The sequence below is a fragment of the Phascolarctos cinereus genome, unplaced genomic scaffold (assembly GCF_003287225.1).
Source record: "Phascolarctos cinereus isolate Bilbo 61053 unplaced genomic scaffold, phaCin_HiC Scaffold_2;HRSCAF=192, whole genome shotgun sequence".
NCBI lineage: Eukaryota > Metazoa > Chordata > Mammalia > Diprotodontia > Phascolarctidae > Phascolarctos > Phascolarctos cinereus.
In genome coordinates this window covers 218253753-218281105 of record NW_027555625.1, presented here as the reverse complement: position 1 = coordinate 218281105, position 27353 = coordinate 218253753, and the positions used below count along the sequence as shown (strand labels likewise).

General features: G+C 40.0%; 1 protein-coding gene across 3 annotated transcripts in view; it reads left to right on the top strand.

Moving 5' to 3' along the window:
• The first annotated feature begins 218 nt into the window (after positions 1-218).
• CLIP4 (CAP-Gly domain containing linker protein family member 4) overlaps positions 219-27353 on the top strand; it is a 133637-nt gene continuing 106502 nt past the window's right edge. The window contains exons 1-3 of one of the 3 annotated variants that reach the window (XM_020983756.2): positions 219-280; positions 6058-6190; positions 7796-7869. The gene's annotated coding sequence lies outside the window, so the exon portion shown is untranslated. The other 2 variants (XM_020983761.2, XM_078149782.1) reach the window with 2 other exon arrangements.

Below are 27353 nucleotides of genomic sequence, written 5' to 3'. Positions count from 1 at the left end.
TAGCAATTCCCACCATAGTTTGTTTCATGTATGAGCTAGTTGACAAGAAAGAGTTCTCTTGTCAAGCTGAGGATGACTCCACTATGGCATTGAGTCCCAGATTAAAATGAAGGTCATTTTAACATTTGTAAAGTGGAAACTTTGATGGGATTGTGAGGCGGGATGCAGGCGTAACAATGGCTTCCTTGAGTTCCATTGGCTTCAACCAAGAGTTTCATGTTCAAAGTCAAGATAATATCATCAGGGAAACAATCAGGAAATCTGGCCTCCCTTATGCCAGGTATGATTACAGGGATACTGGGTGCCAGGGATTACAAATATAAAAGTCAGATAGTCCCTGCCTGCAAACAGCTTACATTCTTTATCAACTTTGAATTTTTGAAAAATATTTGGTCTTTTCAGGCCTGAAGTGATGATTGTCACAAAAATTCCATTGATACATAATAGGCTAACATCAGGATAAAGATCAAGGTCTAAAGTATAGCAACTCAAAGCAGACAGCTATAGAATTAGCTAAAATTCAGTATGCTCGGTGTTGACAGATTAGTTTGATGCCCACTGGCATATGCCATTAAGCAGTCACAGTCAGGATAAGAAGGACGGTGATATGTTTGTGTAGTGCCCTTAAGAATGTATCCTGGCTGATGTTTTATAAAAGGAAGGACTAGTTAGTAAACTTCTAAATTGTATTTCTTCTTACATTTCTATTCCTTGGGTAATTTGGGCGTTTTGGTTTACTTAAAAGATTGTATTTTTCTTCAAGACTTGTTAAATGCAAGTGAGTTCGTATTTCATAAATATGTCTGAATTTTACAAGATTTGTATTGAATATAGATTTTAAAAGGGAAGTAGCCTGGTATGTTAAATATAGAGCTAGCTGCAGAGTCATGAAGGCCTAGATTCAAATTTAGCCTCTGATCTATCTATCTATCTATCTATCTATCTATCTATCTATCTATCTATCTATCTATATCTATATATCATATCAGCTTTATAATCCTGGTTGTGTTACTAATTATCCCAGTGCTCTAGGCCAGAAGGGTAAAGCAAGAAGCCAAAACCCAGATTAAAATGGGAAACACTGGGAAATATTTAATGGGATAAATAAAAACACATTAGACTACAGATAATATTAATCTGTAGTTTTCTAAGTCAATATGCCACCTGTATGGATCTTTATGTATGGTTTAGTGAATTCCTTTTCTATTTGAGTTTGTTACAGTTAAGTGGCACAGTGGATGGAGTGCCAGACCTGGAATCAGAAAGATCTGAGTTCAAGTCTGGCCTCAGACTGACTATGTGACCCTGGGCAAGTCACTTAACCCTGTTTGCTTCAGTTTCCTCATCTGTAAAATGAGCTGGAGAAGGAAATGGCAATCCATTTCAGTATCTTTGCCAAGGAAACCCCAAATGGCATCATAAAGAGTTAGATCCAACTGAACAAAAACAATCCCTGCTCTAGGAAACTCTTTAAAATTCTAAGTTGCAGTGAATATGCCAACTTGCATTCATAAGGAGAGCTTCCCTCTGAACACTTGGGCACTCCTTATAATAATGAAATCACAATTATTGATTTAAAAAACAACTCCTGTTTTAACACAGCCCTAAGACTGGAAGTAAAACCAAAACATAATTCATAAATTTTCTAAGTGTTTTCCCCTGCTACAAACATTAGCCACAGCCTAATCTTAACAGTAATATACATACATATACACACTCATGTATCCTGTGGGCAATGATGTAAATAGACAAGGAAGAGGATGAGAGAGTACAGTACATACTTCAAGGCAAAAGGCAACAATGACTAATGTCTAAAGCAAGGAAGCATAATGAGTGAATCATTAATTATGATCCTAATTATACTTCTGCTGCCAAATAGAATCATTTGTATACAGTAAGACATTTTGCTTTGATTAAAGCCATTCTCATTAAGTGAAATGTGTCAGTCAGTGAGTGAGTCAACAAATATTTATTAAGTACTGGTTATGTGCCAAGTAGGATACTAAGCATTGGGGATACAAAAAAATGCAAAACCATGGTCTCTGCTCTCAAGTAGCTCACTTTCTAATGGGGAAGGCGACATGCAAACAACTATCTACACACAAAATAGATTCATTGTAAATGGAAACTAATTTCAAAGGAAGGCACTGGCAGTTGGAATGGGGAATGGCCAATTACAGTAGATGGGATTTGAGCTGAGTCCTAAAGGAAGCCAGGAAAGAAAAGAGGTGAGGAGAGAGAACATTCCAGGCATGGGGGCCAGCTAGTAAAAATGGACAGAATCCAAACATCAAGGGGCCAGGTTGTGAAATACTTTATAAGACAGGAATTTCATATTTTATCTTAGAGGTAATAGAGATTTTTTTTTAATGGGGGGAGGGAGGAGTGTCATGGTCAGACCTGTGCTTAAGGAAGATCACTTTGATAGCTGAGTGGAGAACAGATTGGATGTGGTTCAGAGATGTTGTGTACAAGGGATCCTGTTCCATTCACTCATCTCTAGCAGACTGTCCTCTCTATCATCCCCACTTTCTCACTTATCTTCAATCTCTGCCTGTCTACTGGCTGCTTCTCAAACATGACCACGTCTCCCTTCCCAAAAAACCTTTACTTGATTCGCCTAACTCTTCTAGCTATCATTGTCCCATAATTCTCTTTTGTGGGCAAACTCCTTGAGAAGTCCTTCTATTTCCCTTCTCTCACTCTCTCAATTTTCTATGGTCTGGCTTCTAACTTCATCATTCAACGAAATTACTCTCTTCAAACTTACCAATAATTTCTTATTTGCCAAATCTATAATTTCCTTTTCCCATTCCTCATCTTTCTTGATCCCTCTTCAGACTTCAACATTATTGATCTTCCTCTTCTCCTTGATGACTCTCTTCTCTTTAGATTTTTGTAACACCGCTCCCTTCTGGTTCTCTCCTTACCTGTCTGACCACTCCTTCTCTTCCTCCTTTTTTTAGATATTCATCCAGGTTGCACCTACTAAATGTAGGTTTTCCTCAAGTCTCGTTCCTGGACCTTTTTCTTTTCTCCCTCTATAATATTTCACTTGTTGACATCATTAACTCCCACAGATTCAATTATCATCTCTATACTGATTATTCTCAAATCTGCTTATCTAGTTCTGACCTCTCTCTTAAACTACAGACTTGGATCTCTAGCTGCCTATTGGACATCTTCAACTGGATGTCATATATACATCTTAAACTTAACATGTCTAAAATGAAACTATTCATCTTTTCCCCAAAACTGTCCCCCCTTCCAGACTTCTATGTTACTATTGAGGGCACCACTATCTAGCACCATCATTCTCCCAGTGTCCCAAACTCACATCCTAGGTGTTATCCTCAACTCCCCATTATCTCTCAACCACCCTCCCCCACCACCACGGTTGGTGTCCCTACCACAAGTCTCACTCTACTCCAGAATCCATCCTCTACTCAACTGTTGAAACACTATTTCTAAAGCACAGGTCTGACCATGTCACCCACCTATTTGATGAATTTTAGTGGCTCCCTATTACCTCCAGGATCCTGTTTAGCATTCAAAGCCCTTCATAAGCTCCCCACCTTTCTAGTCTCTTAACACCTTATATGCCTCCAGGCACTCTCTGATCCTATGACATTGGCCTTCTGGTCATTCCTTGAACAGGACATTCTTATTTCCTGACTCAGGGCATTTTCACTGACTGTTCCCCCATGTCTGGAATTCTCTCTCTCTGTCTCTGCCTCCTGGCTTCCTTGGCTCCCTTCTAGGCTGATATCCCACCTTCTATAAGAAGTCCTTCCTGATCCCCCTTAATGCTAGTGTCTTTCCTCTGTTAATTCTCTCCAATTTATCCTATTTGTATCTTGTTTGTATATAGTTGTTTGAATGCTGTCACCCCCATTAGACTGTGAGCTCCTTAAGAGTCCAAACTTTCTTTTGCCATTTGTTGTATCCCCAGTTCTTAGAACAGTGCCTAGTACATAGTAGGGACTGACTGAAGGTGGACTTAAGTAGACTTGGCAACAGATTAGATATGTTGGATTTAGAAAGTGTTGAGTTGACGATGACAGCAACACTAGGGGCTTCAGCAACTGGGAAGATTATAGTGCCCTATAGATAACTGAGAAACTAGGAAGAGGGAAGACAATCAGAGGGAAGGTAACGGTTTCTGTTGTGGCCATGTTGAGTTTGAAATGGCTTTGGAACATCCAGTTTGAGACGTCCAATAGAAAGTTGGTAATGCCATTTGGAAGTCAGGAGAGAGAGGGCTAGATAATATATTGAGGATCATCTACATAGAGAGGATAATTGGAGCCATGGGAGTTGATAAGATCACCAAATGAGATAATATAATGGGGGTGGGATAATATAGATATAAAGGGTCCCAGAATGGAGCCTTGGGGTTTTTAATTTTAATTTCTTTTTTTTTTAAGGCGATTGGGGTTAAGTGACTTGCCCAGGGTCACACAGCTAGTAAGTGTCAAGTGCTTGGTCTGAGGCTGGATTTGAACTCAGGTCCTCCTGAATTCAGGGCCGGTGCTCTGTCCACTGTGCCATCTAGCTGCCCTTAGAAAAAAGAAAAACGTCCCTTTCATTGAAATGAAATTTTAATTTCATACGGCCTTGCATTTCAGAGCAAGACTTCATAGTTTCCTGTTCTGACGCTTGCAATCGAAAGCATTTTACTTAAGTTAACAAGTGATCATTCTTCATAATAAACAGAAGGTCATTTCATTAATTTTGTAATTGTTTTTCCTTGTCTCAGACATTAGTTGATATTCTATCTTTAGCCATAATGCATATGTAAAAGAATGTTAATTAGCAGATTTGATTACAAACTATGCCACAAAGACTTCTTCGAATCAGATAATTAAAAAACCTCCTCAGGTTACTATAGAGCTATTCAGGATTTGATCTTTGCCTGACAAACTACAGTAGACTTGCTGAGGACAGCAGACAATAAAAAACTATGGGAAAATTGTAAGGGTAGAGTTGAAACTATCCTATTTGACCCTATTGCCTTGACTAAGTGAAAACACTTTTTGATTGAATCAATCAGAATTAAGTGTGAACAGGTTCTGTACACCAACTTGAATCAATAGAGGCTAGTGCGTGGGTCACACCCTAAATAATTTGTATAAAAGAGGAGAAAAAAGAGAAAAAGCTTCCTCAGAATAACCATAGTAGAAGAAGAGATTCTAATTGTTTGGACTGAGAAGCTGGACCATGAATGGAGAAAGAAAGGACTAAATTATGGCAGAGAAGGGATGCACCCAGGAAAGTCATTGGCTCTGTGGGCATCTTGGACCCAGGCTGAGGGAAGTCTCAAGAAAAGTCCCAAATTTCTCTGCTGATATCTATTTATAGATACTATAGTATCTATAGATACTCTAAATTCAAATCCTTCCAGTAAACTAAATTTACCTCAACCACAAATAGGCCAGGGATTAATGGTCAGCTAAGTGGTACAGTAGATAGAACACCGGGCCTGGAGTCGAGAAGACTCATCTTCCTGCGTTCAAATCCAGTCTCAGACACTTCTTAGCTGTGTGACCCTGGGCAACTCACTTAACCCTGTTTGCTGCAGTTTCCTCATCTGTCAAATAAGCTGGAGAAGGAAATGGCAAACCACTCCAATACCTTTGTCAAGAAAACCCCAAATGGGGTCATGAAGAGTCAGATGTGAGTGAAAAGCAACTGAGCAGCAACTGAGATAGATATGAATGCATTCAACCTCTGTCTAAGGCATGAGAAATGTTTCCTTAGAGTGACTGTGACTGAACACAGAACTGTTCATCTAAAATTCTCTAAAAGAAAGAAAGAGGAACCAAGTGGACCTCAGGGGCCATTATATTGCCCATAGTCTTATAACGAGCTAAGTATTGTAAGATGGTATATTACATAGACATTAGGAAGGAGTTCTGGTATCTTATGGGCCTCATAGCACCTTGATACTTACATGGCTCTGTAATTTGATTGATGTAAGTCTACCTTTACTGTTGAAAATTAAAATTTATCCAGACCTTCTTATCTTGTCCGTGTCCTCCGATGAATCCTCCACAGGGATGACCGCTCAGTGTACTAGAGTTCTTGCCCTACCTCGTTTTTCATCTGGAATTTGCTGCTGCTGGGGAAGAGATACCTTTATTTCTTTTCGAGATTTGCTTCTGGATATTGGATACTTCTTAGAGACCAGGTACGATATTCATGAAACCACAATTCAAATATTTGTATAAATATTGTGACTTATATGCTCATTATACTTACTTTTGATTTGTATTACCTTGTTAATATTTGAGATAAATTCTTTTTTATTTGGGAGATACTCTGGGCCCTTTAGTGGACAGGGCAAGAAAGAAGAGAATAGAGACACTTGTTAGAATAATTCAGGTCTTAATAATTGAACAATAACTGAATAATTGAAATAGTAATTGATATAATTGAATTGATATTTGGGTTGAATAGTTAAATAATTGGGTTTTTAGTGTATTTTCTTTTAAAACATATTTAATTTTTTTCCAATTATATGTAAAAACAATTTTTGACATTCTGTACATTGGGTGACCCAGCCATAACCTAATCCATAAGTAAATTTGTTCCTGGGGTGCTGGAGTGCAGGGGTGGGGTTTAACAAGTGGATGAGTGTAGGACAGGAGCCTAATTCCCTCCCATTAGAGCCTAGGCTCCCCAGGACTACACCTGGATGCCTAGATGCATCCACATGCCTGGTTGTAGAGCAGGGACTGGGTGTAGCACTCTAGCCTTTAGGAGCCAAGCCATAGTTTCTTGATGTTAAGCACTGGAGCCAAGATAATGGTTTCTTCTCCACTGGAGGCATCCAAGCATAGATTAATTACTTGTTGGGAATGCTGTAAAGGGATTCTTATTCAGGTATAGTTTAGTCTTTTGCTCTAGCCTCTGAGATCCCTTCCAGCTCCGTGATGCTGAGATACTTTTCAATTTCGCCTATTTTTTTCCAATGGTATGCAGCCAAACATGGAGTTATTTAGTTGATTTTTCTCATGTGTGGACTGGAAGCGAATCACGCATGTATCTTAGCAGGAATTGTTGGTCTTGAGGAGCCACAGCAGGCAGATGCAAAATAGCTCCATTTATTAGTTTAACAAGCCTTGTGTTTAGAAGATCTAAGTTCAGAGCTCGGAGTGTTTAGAGCTAGAAGGGACCGTAGAAGTCATGCAACCATCTCCATAATTCTAGGATTAGGGAATTAAGGGCCAGAACATAGCTAAGAAGTAGTGGAATGGAGATCTGAACCCCTTCTAATGGGGATTAGAACCCAGATCTTCTCATTCTTAAACTATTATTCTTTTCCACTACAACACATTGCCTGCTGCATTTCCTAATTAAGAAACGTTCTTCTAGACTTTTTGCGTGGATGGAGATTTTCAGACACCCATTAGGCTTGGCTTCTACTGACATCCCAACTGGTAGGATACAGGGGTGGGGAACCTGAGGCCTCGAGGCCACATGTGGCCCTCTAGGTCCTCAAGTGCGGCCCTTTGACCCCTTTCAGAATACTTTTCCCTTTCAGAATAAATCCTTCTTAAGGGAGAAGATTCTTGTTCTGTCCTGTGTGAGTTATTAGCAAGTTTGGTAGAAACACTGTGCTATGTGATGGGAAGTCTTTGACCCATTCCCCAAAGGAAAGGACAGCAGAGACATGATGTTCACTATTTAGCTGGGTTGTTTATGTATTTAGTTTTAAACAAACATTTAAGGCTTTGGGAAAGTGCCTGTACTTGTACTACAAACTAATCTTAAAATAGTATCTTCCTCCTAGTTGCTGTTCTCTGGGTTTCTTGCCAAACTAGAGGGGAAAAAAAAATCCATCAGAGATGAGATAAACTCCAGTTGGTACGTAAATCTTTGGAATTTTGTGTGCTTGATTTTCCCAGCATTATCATGGGACAAGGTAGGATTGATCTGATCTCCTTGGGATACTAAGGTACATTTCTGTGTAATTTTCTCTTTATCTCTTAATTATGTAAGAAGTGGTGTGGTATAATGGTTAGAGAGCTGGGTTTGGAAGGGTGAAGACCTGGATTCAAATCCAGCTTCTGATACTCAATAACTGTGTTACCCTGAGTAATATTCACTTATCCAATATGGGCCTCAGCAACTTTGTAAGACTTGTCTACTAAGTTATCTGCTGTGTTGTGATCCGCAGTGGTTAAGGGCGTTACTGTACTAGGTCTTCCTGTGCCGATGAGCTCCCAGATCACTGGTATTAAATTTTGTGGAACTGGGAATGACACACATATCTTTAGCGCTTCAAGGATTAGAAGAGGAGTCAGTACAATATAGTAGAAAGAACTCTGGATTTGGAGTCAGAGGAACTGGGTTCAAATCCATTTCTTTTTTTTTATAATGGAGAAAGTTTGTTTATTATTCAAATATACAAGCTAAGAAAATTTTTAAACTTTCACACTCATTTTATTGTGCTAAAATTGTTAGTTATAGCAATAAGAGAATGAAACTAATATAATGAACATAGACAAAAAGTAGGTAAAATAATTCCTGATATGACTATACTTAAAAACCCTAAAATATCAGTGAAGAAACTAATTGACATAAGAAACTAATTAGCTTCAATAAAGTATGAAAATGAAAAATAAACCCACAAAATTCCATCATTTCTGTACATTGTAAACAAAACCAGGAAAAAAACATTAAAAGTAAAATTAATTTCTTTTTTTTCTACTTCATAGTATCAAATCCATTTCTTTTTTAAAATTAATTTATTTTGATTTATCAAAATCACTTCCATATGCTTTTGAGTTTAAAATTTTTCTCCCCCTTCCTCCCCACCACCCTCCCCAAGATGGCACACAATCTGACGTAGGCTATACATATACATTCCTATTAAACATATTTTCACATTAGTGATGTTGTAAGAATTAGAGCCAATAGGAGGAACCACCAGAAAGAGGAAACAAAACTCAACAGAAGAAAAAAAAATAGCAAATAGTATGCTTCGATCTGCATTCAAACTCCATAGTTCTTTCTCTGGATGTGGATAGCATCAAATACATTTCTGACACTATCTGAGTGACCTTGTCCAAGTCACTTAAACTCTTGGGCTTCAGTTTCTTCATCTGTAAAATGAGTTTTTAAAGGAGTTTTGACCAGATAGCTTCTGAGGTTTCTCCCAGCCCTAGATCTATGATTATATAAATGCTTTCCTGACCAAACTCCTAGGAGGCAAGCAGTGCAAATCTGATTATTTTTATTATTTTTTTTTGGGGGGGAAGGCAAGCAGGATTAAACGACTTGCCCAGGGTCACACAGCTAGTAAGTGTCTGAGGCCAGATTTAAACTCAGGTCTTCCTGACTCCAGGGCCTGTGCTCTATCTACTGCACCAGTTATCTTTATTTTAACTAGACAGAGATGTTAAATGATTTGCCCAAGGCCACACAGCTAGTGTGTGTTGGAGTAAAGCCCTGGCCTGTCCCTACTCCTAGTCCAATGCTTGTTTCTTTATATGACAGTTCTGTCTCACAAATGTTGCTCATTTCATTTTATTATTACTAATGTGAAAGTGTACATTTGAATTCACACAGTACTTTGTATACATTATAGATAGATAGATAGATAGATAGATAGATAGATATAGATATAGATATAGATATATCCTCATAGCAACTACACAAAGTAAGTAATATCAACCGATTTTCATTCCTGCTTTCCAGATACAGAAATTGAGGTAGAGAGGGGTTAACTGACTTACCTACAGTGGTAGAGCAAGGAAGCGCTTGAGCAGAACTTAAATTCAGGTCTTCTGACTCTGAATCAGAAAAAGGAGTCTCAATGTCTTGTAGTCCGAGCAATCTCTAGCATAGGAAGAGCTTCCAACGAACGTCTTGGAATGTCATAGAAAGAACAGGGCCTCACCTTTACTGGGTGAGGGGTGAGGGATGAGTTCTTCTCAGAGCCCTAAGAAGGAAAACATGCTTCCTTGATTCTGTGCTCTAGGAGGCTACCTTGGATGGGAAAGACAATGTTCTCTAGGCATGGTGTCATTTCATTTTCAATATGGGCCAGCTAGCTTCCTATGCCGTTGAGTAGGGGCAGGAGGGAGGAGAGGAGTGAAATGGCAACATGTATTCCCGTGCACATTTAGGGTGCTAACTGCTTTAAAAATATCTCTCTGATCCTACAACAACCCTGTGAAGCAGGCATTACTATTATCTCCGGTTTATAGTTTAGGAAAGTGAGGAAGAGGTTGAGTGACTTGCCTTAGGTCCCATAGCTAGTGAGTATCTCAGGCTAGATTGGAACTCAAGTCTTCCCTATGCCAGGCCCAGTATTTTACATACTGTGCTACCTGGAAGGGAATGGGATGGGGTAGAGTAGTGGAAAGAGCATGGAATTTGGAGTCCAAAGACCCAAGTTTGGATCCCACTTCTGCTACTTTGTAGTTGTATGACTTTAGGTAAGTCACTTCTCTCTTCATTTCAGTTTCTTGCCTGAGATTTGACTAGATAATGCCTATTTTCCTAGCAGCACATATCCCAGCACAGACAGCCAGGGACTGCTTGGTGCTCAGAGACAGGGAAACATGGTGGCTCAGGAAACAATCCTTACTCTGTGGTGCTCTAGGCAGGATGATGCAGAGGGGCTGGTTTCCTGTTCAGATGTGGGTTGGACCAAATGATCTCTAAGACTACAGCTGGTGGTTCAGTTGAGTCTGGAGGCAGGAAGACCTTAATTCAAGTCTACTTTTAGGTAGGCACTAGCTGTGTGCCCTGGGCAAGTCATTTAACCTCAGTTTGCCTCAGTTTCTTCAACTGTAAAATGAGGATCATAGTAGTACCTACTTCATAGGGTTGTTGTGAGGATCAAACAAGATAATATTTGTAAAAAGTGCTTAGCACAGTACCTGGCACATGGTAGGTGCTATATAATTGTTCCTTCCCTCCCCTGCCCTCCCCTCCCTCCCCTCCCCTCCCCTTCCCCAAATGTACCTGTTTTGTGGGTTAAATGGGATGTGTGTGGCCTGGCCTGAGCATTTGGCCTTTATAATACTGTTTCAACAGGAAAAGGCATCCTAGATTCCAAACAACAAACCTTCTGCTCATCTTCTTGAACATAACTAATTTCCAATTTGGGAACAATCTGTATTTAGAAACATGGAAGGGGTCAAGGGCTCTTAGTTTCTTCATATTCAACCTTAAGGGAAACAAATTAGGCAAGGCTGAAACTCAGTGCCACACAAAAACAATTAAAATATTCTGGCCAGTAGAAAGGAACGTGGTGTTGTTGCTGAGTTGTTTCAGTCTTGTCTAACTCTCCGTGACCCCAGCTGGGATTTTCTTGGATTTTGCCATTTCCTTCTCTAGCTCTTGAGGCAAACAAGTGACTTGCCCAGGGTCCTGGAGCTAGCTAGTAAGTATCTGAGGCCAAATTTGAGTTCAGGTCTTCCTGACTCTAGGGCTGGCACTCTATCCACTGCACCATCTATCTGTGCCCAGAAAGGACCATACCTCTGACTTAATGTTAGGTTACATTTAGAAGGCTTAAGGCAGTGACTGACCATTCTAATTTAAAACAAAGATTACATTGCAAGTGAACAAAGCCAAATAAACAACTAAGAGCAAATATCCCTCCCGTCTCTGCCAACTGCTGTGCTCTCAAATCTTCTTTTGTGCCAAATCCAGGGGTGTGCTAGAGAGCCCAACATGAAGTAATTCCTTAGAGACAATCGTTAAATTCTCACTGTGAGCATTAACACCTTGGAAATCGACATTTTGCTACAAATCAGTTTATTGTTTCATTGGTTGCATAGACTTAAGAAAGTAATGGAGAAAAAACACTGATAATGCAGATCACACTTAGGAGTATATCATGAGCACATTTTTTTTTCCAGAGAGCTGGTTGTTAAACAATTACTATCACACTCCTGCCAATATTCTATTTGGGCATGCATGGTCTTATTGTACTTCGTTTTATTGTGCTTTGCAGATATTGTGCTTTTTTTTTTTTTTAACAAATTGAAAGTTTGTGGTAACCCTGCAGTTGAACAAGTTTAATAGTTACTATTTTCCCAACAGCGTGTGCTCACATCATGTCTCAGTGCCACATTTTGGTAATTCTCCCAATAGTTCATACTTTTTCATTATTATTATATCTGTTATGGTGATCTGTGATCAGTGATCTTTGATGTTATTATTGTAGTTTTTTGGGGCACCATGAACCTCCCCCACGTAAAACAGCAAACTTAATTGATAAATGTTGAGTGTGTTGTGACTGCTCCACCATCACCACGGGCTGCTCCCCCATTGTCTCCCTCTCCTTGGGCCTCCCTGTTCCCTGAGACACAACAATATTGAAGAATATTACATAAACTTAGTTGATAAAGCAGCAGCCCCAAGGTTTGAGAGGATTGACTCCAATTTTGAAGGAAGTTCCACAATGGGATAAAATGTTATCAAACAGCATCACGTGCTGCAGAGAAATCTTTTGTGAAAGGAAGAGTCAATCCATGGGACAAACTTCATTTTTGTCATATTTTAAGAAATTGCCACAGCTATCTCAGCCTTCAGCAGCCACCACCCTGGTCAATCAGAAGCCGTCAACATCGAGGCAAGACCCTCCACTAATGAAAAGACTGTGGTTGGTTCTTTGCCCTTTGTTTTCAAAGAAGACCATTGACATCATGAGGTGATCTCTTGAGCTGAACTGAATTTAAGTGAGGCAGAGTTGTGCAAAGTCGTCAGCCTCGCTGTCTCTTTCAGAATCATCAAGTGGTAAGACAGAAGTCAGGGTAACTGGCGATGGCCTGGGATGCAATGGATGACCTTGGCTTCTTCGATGTCTGACCAAGTTCTAAGCACTTGACAGTGCCTCCTTCTTGGCCATTGGAACAAACTGTTCTCATTTGGCCATTCCGTGGGGGAAGTCTTCATACACTTGGGGTAGACAGTCCCTAATTCAGCCACAAGTTTGAGGTCTATCAATTACCTTCAACATGGTTTAGCCCTTCTGATGAGATGGTTTACTGGGGTGTGGCCACTGTGCATGCTGCAGTTTCTTGGAGTGGTAGGTGACAGCTGGGTGAAACAGGTAGATGACGAAGGTAAATAAGCATCCCTAAAAAGGGCTTGGCAAGCTGCCATATCAGAGGTGCCGGTTCTCCCTGAACACCTCATACACCAAAAAGATTGTGACTTGCTGAAGGCTCAGAAGAGGGTTAACATTGGGGCTTTTTTAGACATAATACTATTGTACATTTAATAGACTACAGCATAATGTAAATATAATTTTTAGATGCACTGGAAAACTAAAAAATTCATGTGATTCACTGTATTGCAGTAGTCTGGACCCAAACCCACAATATCTCCAAGCTATGCCTGTACCTTTTCTTTCAACAGTCTTTAAACTGGAAGGAGGTAAACTGCAACAGAGAATAACATATCATATAGCATCTTAGGAATTTATAACGTGGTATTCATAGATTCCTCACTTGATCCTGTTTCCTCCCCCACTCCAGTCCATCCTTCATTCTGTTGCCAAAGTGATTTTCCTAAGACAGAGGTCTGACCATGTTACTCCCCATTCAATAAACTCCTATGACTCTCTACCCCCTCTAGGACCAAATAGAAAAACCTCTGTTTGACTTTCAAAGCTCTTCATACCCTAATGCCCCTCTTCCAGTCTTCTTACACTCTTCCACATATTCTTTGATTCAGTGACACTAATCTCCTTTCTATTCCTTGAACCAAAACATTTCATCTCCAAACTCCTTCACTCTCAGTTCCCCATGCCTGGACTACTCTCCCCCTCAACTCCCCCTCCTGGCTTCCCCGGCTTCCTTCAAGTTTCATCTAGAATCTGACCTTTTCCATGTAGCCTTTCCCAATCCCCCTTAATTTTAGTGCGCTCCCTCTGTCGATTTTTTCCTGTTTATCTTGTAGGTAGCTTGTCTGTGCTAAGCTGTCTGCATGTTGTCTCTCCAGTTAGACTGTGAGCTTCTTGAGGGCAGTGGATGGTCTTTTGCCTTTCTTTACAACCTCAGCCTTAGTACAGAGCCTGGCGCATAACAGGTGTGTAATAACTGCTTATTGATGGATATCCCCGAAAGACAGATAATAAAGAAATCATTATCCTTATTTAGCAGAAGAGGAAACAAAGGTTCAGGGACTTGCCCAATTAACATGGCTGGTCAATATCAGAAGTGTATGATTTGAATCCAGGTCCTCTTGACTCCAAGTTTAGTGCTCTTTTCTCTACCCTCTGTTGCTTCAACTGAATGGTTGTGCTTTTAACTCACAAATATGCTTTTCACCCTTTATCTGCCAGCACCACCTTGGTAATATTTATGGTATATTTATCACTACCCAAGTTAATGCCAAGTTTACTAGAGCCTAAATTGATGGCGGAATTAAGCATTTGGAAAGCTATTATTCTATGTGAATTTGTGTGTTGTTGTTCAGTCCTTTCAGTCCTATCTGACTCCTCATGACCCCATTTGGGGTTTTCTTGGCAGAGATACTAGAGTGATTTGCCATTTCCTTCTCCAGCTCATTTTACAGATGAAGAAACCGAGGCAAACAGGGTTAAGGGATGTGTCTAGGGTCACATAGCTAGTAAGTGTCTGAAGCTAGATTTGGTCTTCTTGATGTCAGGGCTGCCACTCTATCCACTGTATCTTGCATGCTTTCTAGTCAATCTAGTAGAAAAAGTTGTTGTCATACTTTGGACAAGCTAGCAGCATGGAGGTATGCTCCTTTTAATTGGAAATTGAAATAGAAATTGCAGGTTTTCATTGTAGTATAGTTTGAAATGTTTTTCTTTTCTTTTCTTTTCTTTTTTAAAGGCAATTGGGGTTAAGCGACTTGTCCAGGGTCACACAGCTAGTGTCAAGTGTTAGGTCTGAGGCCGGATTTGAACTCAGGTCCTCCTGACTTCAAGGCCGGTGCTCTATCCACTGTGCCACCTAACTGCCCCTTGAGATGTTTTTCAATATAAAAAGATAGCAGTACCTCATATAGCACATATAGTAATGGAAAAGAAAGCTATAAGATTCAACTTTCTTTCTAGTCAATGGGTAGGTAATTGGGAAATGTGTCAGATAGAAATGATACTGGACCAGGCATGCAACAACCAATTAATAAACACTAAGGTTTGTGCCTAGGGCTGTGCTAAATGCTGGGAATGCAAATATAAGCAAATATAAGCACACCAGGAAGCAAAAAAAGAGTGGGAGGAGGGTAGGGAAGGTTCCCATAATGTAGGTAGGGCATGTTGGAGAAGTAAAGAGGGGTAAACCTGGTAGGAAGGGAAGAATCAATCCAAGGAACTCAGTTTCTCTGTTCAATAAATTCAATAACATTCAATAAACCCAGTAAACATTTATCCAAGTTCCTACCATGTGCCAGGCACTGTATTAGGTGCTGGGGATGTGAAGACAAAAATAAAACAATTTCTTACTCTCTAGTAACTTATATTTTATTGGGGATCTTGAGAAATCTGACTTAATCTAAGCGCATGTTCTCTCTCTCTTTGTAACTTGGCAAAGCTTTAAATTTTTATTCCTTTCTTTTTTTTTTATTAATTTATTTTGATTTATCAACGATCACTTCCATACGTTTTTGAGCTGAAAATTTTTCTCCCCCTTCCTCCCCCCCACCCTCCCCAAGACTGCGCACAATCTGATATAGGCTTTACATTTACATACCCCTTAAACATATTTTCACATTAGTGAAGTTGTAAGTAAAAATTAAAACCAATAGGAGGAACCATCAGAAAGAGGAAACAAAACTCAACAGAAGGTAAAAATAAGTGACAGCGATTCGACTTCCATAATTCTTTCTTTGGATGTGGACAGTATTTTCCATCCTGAGGCCTCTGGAGATGTCTTAGATCCTCGTAATGCTGAGGAGGGTCCAGTTTAACAATCTTAGTCATTGCATAATGTGGCTGTTATTGTGTACAAAGTCCTCTTGGTTCTGTTTTTCCTTTCTTTTTTAAAATCACTTTCTTCTATGGGAGGATTTCTAGGAGAACATAGCTAAGAGTTGATGTAGCTAAGAGTACATGAAGATGGATAGGCATGGATGGGTTGCACTCAAATCCTGTGGATTTTTTTTTCTGCACCAGCTGTTATCCAGCCTCTTCTCCCCATCCTACACATGTGCAGTTAATTTCTTGACCCAAAGTTCAGAACTTTTTTATTTATTCCTATTCAAGCTGTTCTTATTCGATTTGACCTAGTGTTCCAGGTTGCCAGGATGTCTTTGGGTCCTAATCCTGACATCCAGTGAGTTAGCTAGCCCTCCTAGCTTTGTGATATCTGCACATTTAATAATCATACAATCTGTACCATTATCCAAGTTTAAAATGTTGAGAGGAACAAACGTAACATAACATAACATACATAATCTGGGAACATGACAACCCAGCTAGGTACAATTGTCATTGTCCCCATTTTACAGATTAGAATACTGAGGCTCAGAGAAGGTAATTGACTTGCCTGTGATCAAACAGCTAGTAAGTGATCAAAGGTGGGATTCAAACTCAGGTCTTCCTAACTTCAAGTCTGACGCGTCTGGATCCTGAATCTTTATCTGGTCTACAAGGACACTGTCGTGTTGAGGTTTAGGGGCCTAGGGGTGCTGGGATCCCGAAATCACAACATATAGGTCCTGCCCAAATGAATTTGACCCAAGTCTTCTTTCAGCCAAAGACAAAAGTTTATTAGAACATCGTCATAGTGGGCAGACCCTTAAGGAATCTAAGCATTTGTATCACTAATGCAAGTGGGCCAGATTTTAAGAATCTGAGCACTTCAATAGAGACAAGATGGGCCTCATACAGGAGTAGCCAAGAAGTTTGGGGTGACTGGAGGGGTCTCAGCAAGATCTGGATGGAAGTGGCCAATAAGCTGTGGTGAATATATGCCTGGGATCTGGACCACGTGGCCAAGGGAGAATGGAGTCTAGACAGGATTAAGGGTGGGAAGTGGGGGGAGGGCATCTGGAGGTAACAGACAATGGCGGCTTAGTAACAGAATTGGGAGATTGGGCCTAGGCAATAATGAAAGGCCAGTTGGTAGGATCATAGCCTCAGGCAAATGCCAGAGAGTTCACCCTGTGGGAAAGTCCAGGGTTCTTCCTTTTTGGGGTTGTCAACCTGAAAGTTGTTTAAAGAGACAAGCTAGGTGATAAGTAAATCCATATTGTTTATTCCCTTAAGTTAGGGACATATTACCTGGAGCCAGAGCTTGAACTCTGATTGAATCATGCAAATTTTTTTTAATCATTTTTTTTTTTAAAGGCAATTGGGGTTAAGTGACTTGCCCAGGGTCATATAGCTAGTAAGTGTCATGTGTCTGAGGTCACATTTGAACTCAGGTCCTCCTGACTCCAAGGCCAGAGCTCTATTTATGGTGCCTCCTAGCTGCCCCTTATGTTTCTTTCTTAAAGAAAAGTATCCAACCCTAAATCAAAACAAGTAATGAAATTTAATTTGCTTTATATTTCTGTATAATCCTCGATGTTTCTTTTTGCTCCCAAGCAGTAACCCTTTATAGCAGGAATTATTAACCCGGAGCCCATAAAAGGGGCTGTAAACTTGGATGGGGCATATTACATCTTTATTTTCATTAAACTCTAGTTGAAATTTAGCATTACTTTCAATTATCTAAAACATTCTTTTGAGATGGGGTCCATAGACTTCATCAGACTACCAAAGAGATCCATGATACATCAAAGGTTGGACAACAAAGATTTCTTCTCTGAAGTAGAAAGGTTTCTAATTCAATCAATCATTCAGCAAATATCTATTAAGCATCTACTAGGTACCAGTTACTGTGCAAGACCCTGGTGATACAAATACGAAAGTGAGACATACCTTGCTCTCAAGGAGCTTATATTCTACTTGAGAAATGCAACATGTTTACAGAGAAATAAATATCCTATATACAAAAAGTTAATACAAAGTGAATTGGGGGTGAAGGGGCACTAGCAAAGGACTCTGGGAAGAAGTGGCAGTTATGTTGGGACTTGAAGGAAGTCAGCAGTTAAAAAAGATGGAAGTGAGGAGGGAGTGCATTCCAGGGATGCAATACAACTGTGCAAAGACAGCTGCTGGTGCTGTGGATGGGCCTGAGTTAAAATCCAGCCCCAGACACTTACTAGCTAGCTGTGTGACCCTGGGCAAGTCACTTAACCTCTCTTTGCCTCAGTTTCCTCATCTATAAAATGGAGATAATAATAACACTTACCTCTCAGGGTTGTTGTGAGGATCCAATGCGATAATATTACCAACCTTAAAGCTCCATATAAATATTAACTATTATTATAGTCAGACTTGTACTTCAGGAGCATCAATTTGGCAGCTGTTCGGAAGATGGATGGGAGAGGGAAGAAACTTGAAAAAGGGAGACAAATTAGGGGACCATTTCATTAGATGAGAGGTGATGGGGGACCAAGTTAGGAAGGCTGTGATGTAAGTGGACAGGAGGGGAGGGATGAGAGAAATGCTAGAGAAATAGTATTGACCAGACTGGGCAATTGCTGGGCCATGGGGGCAGGGTGATGGAGAGTGAAAGTGATGACTAGTTCACTGTCCTGTGTAACTGGGAGGATGGTGAAGTAATAGTACCGAAAGTTTTAAAGAAAAGACATCTTATTTACTCGTACAGGAAGGTTTGCTATGTTGAAAAAAGTGGTGCCCATTTAAGTGACACATGGCAAGAGGGACCAGTATACTCTGAGGGATTTTTTCACTCTCTTGGCCCCAGCCAGGGAGGCTGGAACAATGCATACCTGCCTTGTTCCAACGTACTGGAATCAACTCTTTTTAGCACCTAGTTCACAATTTTACAGAATAAAGTTTTATTAAGCTTAAGGAGAAAATAAAATGAGAGAGAGAGAGAGACTTCTGAATGAATAATTACTTTCCTCAAAGATACATTTAAGTCCCCAGAATCGTACCTCAGTAAGAGGCAGTAGGTTTTATTGTGTTCCCTTAGAGAATGTAAGCTCCTTGAGGGCAAGAGCTGCTTCATTTTTGTCTTTGTATCTCCAACACCCAGCACAGTGCTTTTGTATTTAGTATGATCTTAATAAATGTTCGTTGAATTTATAACTCTGGGAACTTTTGGTTCATTGTCCGTGGATCTCTCAAGGGGTTGGGAGACTTAGAAAGGGAACAAAGTGAGGTAGATTCAGGAACATTTCTACCGTAAAAGACTGCCCTGAGGGGGGTTGTACTAATTCTCTTAGGACCAAGGACATTATAAGAGGATGGTGATTTTGATTTATCTTCATCAGGATTATTGCCACTATCATTCCAACAGAAGAAATAATGTGGGAACAAGCCTAGCTTCAAGGGAAAGAAATGGCAGGGTCAGCCATTGCCCAGATTTAGCTGACAACTGGATAACAGCTATAAGGAATCCACCTAGCAGTCAGGCTGAGAGAGCCTTGAGATGCTTTGCTCCTCTTCTCTCTTTGTTCTTAGGGATTTCAGTCCATGACCTTGTCTTTTCCCATTCTCCAAGAGCTATGACTGTGTCAGAAGTCTTCAGCCCAGAAGAGGTGGGGGAAGGAGAAATAAAGAGGCAAAGAATTCTATCAGAACAGGAATAAAGCTAAGTGGGGAGAAGGAGAACAGGTCTATTGACAAAACCATAGTAACCTATATGTTGTTTGCTTGAATCACTGGATACAGCAGTGGAAAGAAACTGAGAGACAGGATTATTCCAAGGGATGGGGGCTGAGCCAACATTATTGAAGTAGCTGTTGTTTTAAATATTTCACTGATCCCTTAAACATGAACTCAAGAAGTTGTCATGCACAAAACTGAGATGACTTTCAGCGGCCAAAAGGAAAAGACAACTGTCTAGCCACCACCGAGTGAAACAATTCAGGCTGTGAGTATTTGCTAGGCATGACGGGGATATTGCAGGTTGCTGAAACACTGAATCTTGCTCAGTCCAAATAGACTTAACGGCTTGAGATGTTAAGGACCCCACCTGATGGCTGATTGAGTTATTGCAGGCTGACTTACTCCAAATCTCTTGGACTAGATTTTAACCAATGTGTTGTAGTTCTCTCTCAGTATATTAAGAAATGCATTACAGAGTCAAAAAGTGTCATAAACTGAATTAAATGAGATGAGGTGAGCTAGGGCCTGAGGCAATTTCCTCAATGGCCTTCATGGGGGGGTGGGGGCAGGGAGCAGCACTTAAACTTGGCTTCCATTGGCTCAGTTTTAAGGCCAAGCCTGACCTTTCCCAGGATTGGGACCATCCAGGAACACACCTGGGAGTGGAACCCAAGTGTGTATACCTGATCTTGAGGAAGGAAATCTTTGTATATCTTCAAGTATCCAATTTTTGAACTGGAAAACACAAGTAAAAGCAAGGACAAGAATTTTATTAAAATAACATTTGCATTTTAATTGTTTTGTAAATGAAGTTTCTTAAGTGTTATAAAAATCTAATTTGCTTCACATGCAAAAATAGTTTGGTGTTATATATTACCTTCCTTGGGCTGAAGATGCCCATGGCTGAGCAATTTTCCCCAGTAATTGGGTGACTGGGCTCTGTTATGACTGGTACCACGGGAGGGTTCTGAAATGCAATCTCTAAGGCATGTCATTACTGCTTAGTTTAGGAGTGGGGAACCTGTGGCCTCAAGGCCACATGTGGCCTTCTAGGTACTTGAGGGTGACCTTTTGACTGAGTCCAAGTTTTACAGAACAAATCCTTTTATTCAGGGGATTTGTACATGAGGTTTGGATTCAGTCAGAGGGCTGCACTTGAGGACCTAGAAGGCCATAGTTTCCCTCCTGATATTCTCTAGAGTGTAAAATCATGGAATTGTGGAGACCATCTAGTACAACCATCTCACTTTACAAATGAGGAAAATGAAGCCCAGAAAAGTGAAATGACTTGTCCAAAGTCACACAGGTAATGAGTACTCTAAGTCTTGGCTCTGAATAATCAAGACAAGATGACTGTATCCCATGAAAGGATGTTTCTTGTAATCTCTGGGTTTAGATAAAATCAATCCCTCTACCTCCTTTCTCTGCTGCTTCAAGAGGAACCTAGAAGACATCCTTCCATTTAGTTGCAAGTTCCTTATATCTCTTGGTTTCATTTATTGTGAAAATTTCAGTACTGATATGGTTCTGTTCCTTTGAGATTGTAGTGTTTAGATTTAGAGCTAGAAAGGGCCTCTAAGGCCACCTACTCCAAACTCTTCATTTTACAGATGAAAACCTGAGGCCCAGGGAGATTAATTTGCCCAAGTTCATGGAAGTAATTAGAGAAGCAGAATTTGAACACAGGTCCTCTGATTCCAGTTACTGCTTTTTTCATTCTACTGCAGTGCCTCCCTGGTAGTACTTTGACTTGTTCATTGCTGGACACTGACGGTACCAACAGTGAAATTCATGTTGATAGATGGCCTAAAAACTGTGTTATTCTTAGTACCCTCTGTCTCCTTTTCCACTACCCTGCCATGGTCACTGTAAAAGTAGGAGTTCACCTAAAATTGAGTGCTCTTTGCATTTTTCTTTTTCTTATTTGTTATTCAGACTTAAGAATTTGTCCTTGAGTGACTAGCCTGTATCAAGCGATGGGACTCTCTGTTCTATTCTTACCTAGACTGGTGTTTTAATTGTTTTTTACAGTCTGTGACCTTCCTCCAAGCCTTTCCATCTTGACAGAACATGCCACAGCTTGCATGGCCTTTGAGAATCCAGTATCTCCCCTCCTAGAGCAGCCTAGTGGGTAGAGTGATGGGCTTGGAATCAGGAAGACTTGTCTTTCTGAGTTCAAATCTGGTCTCAGACACTTACTATCTGTGGACCCTGGACAAGTCACTTAACCCTGTTTGTCTCAGTTTCCTCACCTGTAAAATGAGCTGGAGAAGGAAATGGCAAAGCGCTCCGGTATCTTTGCCAAGAAAACCCCAAACAGGGTCAGGAAGAGTCAGACACGACTGAAAAATGACTAAACAACAACAGCAAAACCATCACAAGTCACTGCTGGTGGAACTAGGTTTTTTGAAAATCCTACTGAATGCACATTTAGCTAGCACTTTTCCTTGAAGAAAACTGATGAGAGGAGTGGAACAACAGAGAAAAAAAGTGGAAAAATACTGAGAAAAAAAGGACACAGGAGCCTTTATTCTTTCATTCTCCAAACTGCTACTACCCTATCTTCCCAACCTCTTCTGGAACTTTCTCCATCATTTTGCTTTTAAATAGTAGGAGAAAGGAAGCAGGAGATCTTAAAGCAGAGGAGGCTGAGGAAACAGTAAGGATTTTTGAAGCTGCTCAGGACTACTGGAAAAGCAAACTTGGGTCTTTAATTAAAGTGACTAATCTGGACAGGGTGAACAAGACAGCCTGTGACTAATGCAGAGATAATTTGCTTCTCACTGCTCATCTATGGGCTTTGTGACACAGAGAAAGTCCAACATTAGGTGACAACCTGACAGGAAGGCAGTGTGAGGTAGAGGTTACAGAAAGGAACATTTCAACTTGGAGTGAGAATAGGAGGAAGAGAGCAACCTGGAAAGTGAGGAAATGGCATCTCATGGGGAAACTACATCTCCCTCTTACTGAAAATGCCCACTGCTGGAGGAGGCTGTCTTCTAAACAATATTCTCCTGATGATTCTGCAAGTCCTGGAACACCAGAATCTCAGACGAATTCAAATGACCAATACCCCAAATGACAATGAAAGGATCCATGGTGGATGGAAGCAGGCTATAACATGCCAGCAATGACAAGCTGTGCATGAAGAGCAGCATGAAAGATCGTATTTAGGATATTTTGGATTGTATTTAGAGAAGGAGGTGGGTCAGTCAAACACCACCAAGGAGGGAGAACAAGTGGAGAGGCCAAATGATAATGCTCATCATACTAAAAATACAAAGGTCTTTATTGCATTGAGAAGACAATTTATGGTGCTGGAAAAATATACAAAAATCATGGGATCCTAGATGTAGAGCTAGAAGAGAATCCAGAGGTTATCCATGAACAAGGAAACTGAAAGTCATACATAAAAGTTGATGGAAAAAGAAAAACCAATAATCACAAACTCACTGCTACAGCTTAGAGCAGTGCATCTCCATTTTGTTTTTTTGAGATCAGGGCCCCTTTACAGTCTTAAAAATTATTGAGGATCCCCAAAAGCTTTTGTTTATGTGGGTTATATCTGTTGATATTTACCATTTTAGAAACTGAAAGTGATATATTTAAAATGTTAATTTAAAATAATAAGCCCATTACATGTTAACCTATTTCTTTATGAAAAATAACTGTTTTCCAAAAAAAAAATAGTGAGAAGAGTGACATTATTTTACATATTTTTGCAAATCTCTGTAATGTTTGGCTTAATAGAAGACAGCTGCATTCTCATATCTGCTCCTAAATTCAGTCTGTTGGGATATGTTTTTTTGGTTGAAGTTGGGCTCCTACAGATATGTAGGTGGAAAAGAATATTTTAATAGAATAACATCTTAATGTCATTATCAGGGGTGTATTAGCCGGGTTATACTGGCTAATGAGAGCTGATTTTTGAAATTTTCAGTATTAACATATACACCTCAGAAATTGGGAATTGCCACAAATCAGGGCTTGATTTATTATTTTGATGACTGTCTAAACTTAAAATGATGGAGAAAATGTTAATAATACAGATTAAACTTAAAAGAATGCTGTGCGTACATTTACCCACCAGAAAGTCAGATGTTAAACACTTAACCAATTTTTCAATCAAATTCAATAACTATTTATTAAGTGCCTATTATGTGCCAGGGCAGGTAGATGGTACAGTGGATAAAATGCTGGGCCTGGAGTCAGGAAGACTCATCTTCCTGAGTTCAAATCTGGCCTCAGACACTTGCTAGCTGTGTGACCCTGGGCAAGTCATTTAGCCCTCAATTTTGTCATCTATAAAATGAGAGGCTTGGATTAGATGACCTTTAAGTTCCCTTCCAGTTATGATACTATGTGTGTGTGTATATATATGTATATATGTACATATGTGGGTGTATATGATGCTTCCTCTCCCTAATCCATAAATCATAGGAGTGGTCAAAGAATTTAAACCTATTGCCGTGTTCTTTGGCTAATCGTACTGTTCCTGATATTCTCAGTCACTTGAGGTAGTTTTACTAATGTTCTATTCTGAGAAAGTCACCTCTAAACTTATCCCCACAGGGCTGCTGGGAGAAAGAACACTTTCTTTGAAGTCAGTAGAGACTTAGGTTTGAATGTAGCCTCTGCCACTCCCTAGCTATGATACCTTGGGTAAGTCTCTTAATCTACTGGAGCCTTGGTTTCCTCATCTGTAAAATGGGGATAGTAATACCTGTATTACATTTCTCACAGAATCATTGTGCAGCTTTATTGCTAAAATATATATTAAGTGCTTTGCAATTCTCAGAGAGCTATATAAATGATAGCTAGCTGGCCCTGGATAGGAGTCAGGAAGTTCAAATTCTGCTTCAGATACTGTTTCACCTTGGGCCAGTCACCTAACTTCTCTCTGCCTTTGTTTCCTCATCTGTAAAACAGGGATAATAACAGCACCTACCTCCTAGGGTTATTGTGAGGATAAACTGAGGTAATTTTTGTGAAGTGCTTTACAAAATTTAAAGTGTTATACAAACATTAACTGTTACTATTAGAATTACTTTGGTAACATAGAAATAGGTACTATGCCTATAAACTGTGCAGAAGTGTAAACATATAGAGAGTTACCAGCAGATACTAGCTAAAATGGAGATTCTTAACCTGGGGTCCACAGACCCTTGTCCCCAGGGCTGCAGGTATAAATTTCAGGAATCTATGAGCAGGGATAGGAAAAAAATCTATCTATCTATCTTGATATATCCTATCTATCTTTCTTTCCCCCACTAACCTACTGAAATGTGGGGGTAGCTAGGTGGCTCAGCAGACAGAGTGATGGGCCTGGAGTCAGGAAAACTCTTCCTGAATTCAAACCTGGCCTCAGACACTGATCAGCTGCGTGACCCTGGGCAAGTCATTTAACCTTGTTTGTCTCAGTTTCCTCATCTGTAAAATGAGCTGGAGAAGGAAATGGCTCCAGTATTTTTACCAAGAAATCCCAAATGAGGTCACAAAGAGTTGGAATTGACTGAAGACAATGGAATTACGGTTGAAATGTAGCATTTCCTTCCATTATGAGTTTTTTTTTTTTAAATCTGAGAAGAAGTCCATAGGCTTCACCAAAGGGGTTCATGGCCAAAAAAAATTAAGAGCACCTGAGCTAGAATAACATTCATTGCAATTTACACAGGAAGTGGTACATTTGTTTCTCGGTGAAGGACTTGCTTTAGAGAGCAAAATCCCAAGAATCCATGTTCAGACAGATTGAGTGAAGTGTGCTGTGTTGGAATCACTCCCACTCAGTCTGAAAAAGACAGCTGACATACATAGCATCTGACTCATCCCAGCTGTCAGGAATATGCTGGCAGACAGAATGCCATGATCTCTGTAACCAAAAGGAAAGTTTGAAACCACACGGATGCCTCTCCTCACCTTGACATAATAAAGAGGTGATTTTTCATCTTCTCAGTGCTCCTTAGTCCATTAATTCGTTTAAAAATTTTTTTAAAGATATAAAGCTGTTATCCATAATTTTCATTGTGCAACTGCTTCCTCTTAGGAATTGTCTAGCAGCTACATGATGAGTGGGAAAAGATTTTAGACATTTAGAATGTAAAACATTTAACCTTAGAGGCATTGTAGATGAAGACCATGTACTTCTAAGCACCACATTTTAGCTATTTTGAGTCTCCCATACACGCAACCTTGCAGTGATCACAGAATCTTGTCTTGTCACCTGCAGCCCAAATCACTATATTCCCTAGATCACTTGCGATCTAGGGAATATGTGATATATGTGATATGCGGCAGATATATGTGACATAATCACTTGTAAATTTGTGAATAATCCTCTGTAGGCTGGGGTGTTATAGTCGGTTCCTTTCTTATACACGAAGACTTGGGTTGCTCTGAACCATGTTTTTCTTTGACTTAGATCCAAAGGCTCCCACTGGGGGGTGTTCCCTTGTGGAATTGTTGCCTCCTCTTCCCAGCACTGATTTTCAGAGAGAAGGTCAGAAATGGAACTGTGGCCTTTCCACTTGCTATTGCAAGAACAGAATCCTGTGGGTAAACATTAAAAGGAAAGCAAACAGCTTGAGACATTAAAAAAAAATCCATGACACCAGAAGCAGGCTGTCCCTGAGTCCCTGTTCAGCATCCCAGTAAGCCTTCTTACTTGTTCTATTTGCTGTCATTCAGTATCACTGGAATTTTAGCCTAGCAATAAAGCTATCTGTGGTCTCCCACAAGGATCCTGAAGGGTGTAGGGGGTAGCCATATAGAGTAGCTTCAGAATGAGAGAATCTTAGAGTTGGATTCTAAGTCCCACAACAAGAATAACAGCTGGTGTTCATAAAGCACATAGGGTTTGCAAAATGCTTTACGTATATTGTTTTATTTGATCCTTGCATCACACCAATAGGATAGCTGGCAGATGAAGTGACTGAGGGACAGAGAAATCAAACGACTTGACTAAGGTTATATACCTAACACATTTCAGAGGCAGAATGTGCTCCAGGTTTCTTTTGCCTCCAAAATCTAGTACTCTTTCCTCTACATCACACTAAATGTATATAGTAATCAGGAACTCACTAACCACATAATATATAGTCCATTATATTTTTGGACTATTCCAAATATTAAAAAGTTAGTTATCCTGAACTGAAATCTGCCTCTCTCTAATTTCACCTGTTAATCCTACTTCTGCCTTGTGAAGCTTGAAGCTGTGCAGAAATAGCTTGTTCCCCCTTCTACATCAGTTGTATCAAACTCGGATAGAAATGGGGGTACCAAACCATTCATAAGGATCTCTGCTTAGAAAACTACAAATCACCATTATCTATATAGTATTGCATTTTTATTTATTTTGTTAAACTTCCCAACTACATTTTAATCTGGTTCTTATAGTACTCTGGGAGAAGGGGCAACCCTCTGTAGATGATAGCTTCCAAATGACATGCTAACTATCATGTCTTCTCTAAGGCTTCTCTCCTCCAGGCTTAACATTTCAAGGGTTTATTACTTCTCTTAAGGCATCATTTGCCAAAAAGCAATTTATACAATAACAAACTACATTGTAAAAATCAACTTTGAAAGACTTTTAACGACTCTGATCCACACAATAACCAGCCACAGTTCCGCAGCATCAATGATGAAGCAAGCTATCTGCCACCTGTCAGAGGCAACGGACTCTGAATGCAGAATGAGACCTATGTTTTCAGACATACCAGTATAGGAATTA